This window comes from Daktulosphaira vitifoliae, unplaced genomic scaffold (genome assembly GCF_025091365.1).
Source record: "Daktulosphaira vitifoliae isolate Bord-2020 unplaced genomic scaffold, ASM2509136v1 Scaffold_5, whole genome shotgun sequence".
In the NCBI taxonomy this organism is placed as follows: domain Eukaryota; kingdom Metazoa; phylum Arthropoda; class Insecta; order Hemiptera; family Phylloxeridae; genus Daktulosphaira; species Daktulosphaira vitifoliae.
In genome coordinates, this window is record NW_026099576.1 from 4,972,695 (window position 1) to 4,974,325 (window position 1,631).

Consider the following 1,631-nt stretch of genomic DNA (forward strand, 5'->3'; position numbering starts at 1 on the left):
GGTAGTCGTTGCTGTGGACGGCGGGCGCACCTAATGGGGCAATTGTGCGACTTGGACTTTGGCCGCTCTTCAGCAGTTGATGATCGTACTACGTAAACATCTGAGGTCGACTGCGTATTTTCGATTTTTTGTTGATACCGTTGGCAAAGCAGACACGTGTGCGTGGGAAGATTTGTTTGGTATACGTTGGTAAACCTTGTTCAGTAGTAATGGACCATACGGATTATCGCAATTGGAAAAAAATCGCCATTGATTTTATTGCCGAAACGCGCAGGAAAATTGTATTTTGTATTACAAATTGTATTTGAAACAGTAATAAAAATCCATTCATGTAAAAAACAGATCATATATTGTTTATGCTCGTTTTTGTTTTGTTTAGTTTAGTGGGATAAATTCTCAAGTATAATAACTTATGGATATTGTAAAATTTTCGTCATTATTTACCAACAATTAAGTAATAACTTTTATGTTCATAATATTAAAATGACGTTTATTTGATTCAGCTGAGGGTTTCCAGTCTTTCATATCACGCTAGTATATTAATTATTCTTCAATGTGTTAGTCATAAATCCTTCTTAAGTTGTTAAGTTTTAAGTTAAATATTATCGTTATATTTATAAAAACATTTTATATTAACTATTATCAGATACAATAACACGGCCCAAAAGAAGTATAAAATTTATTGTATTCAAGCGATTAATCTTTTTAATTATCTATTCATGGGTTTTTCGCTAATAAAATTCTACTTGATATACGATTCTAATTATTTCATATGTCTGTACTCTATTGAACACTTTAAATTAGGTCTAATATTTATCTTAGAATAAATATTAATAAAATTTTCTTCGAATTTGAAAGGTCTTGACAAATTTCTTAATTTGACAATTTCTAGTTAAATTTATTTTTAAACAATTAATATTCATAAAAAAAATTGCATAAAATATTTATGCTTTATTCTCTAATTGATATGTTAAATTATTCATTTAAACGTTTACATGTCTAGCTAATGTTTTACAAAATCGTCTAAATATGCTGAAAAATAGATTTTTAGTCAAATTTAAATTGATAATACTAAATTATGTATTTCATATTCATTCTCCAAGAATTTTTGATTTTGCAAGTATTATGATGTACGGGCGCGGCTTATCAAAGAAATTTTATAGTATTAAATAGTAACAAAGAGACCGCCCAATGTTTTTCTGATAAGTAACCAGTAACATAGCAAGCGAGCTCGCGCGCGGACTTACTGTCTAACTTATATATATGTATCGTTTTAATACAGTCCACTACATAAAAAATCATAATTATTGAGTTTATTATTAAACAAATAAGAGTAGTAAGAATGAGTCGTCTATCCACGACTTAACAGTTGATTATTTTCTTGAATATACTTTAAATACAAATTAAAAAAACGGTAGCACAGTGGGGTCGCGGCATAGTAGGGTCCAGTATAGATTTAATCTGACAGTGATTAAAATCACTATCATAAGAAACGCTTCGATGCAAATCTGTAGATAGTGTTTAATTTTAAAAAATTGATGGATAATTGCAAAAGCAACATCAACTTCTATTAAAATAAAATACAAAACCCATAATTATCATACAAAAATAGTATATTTTTCAATATGGTA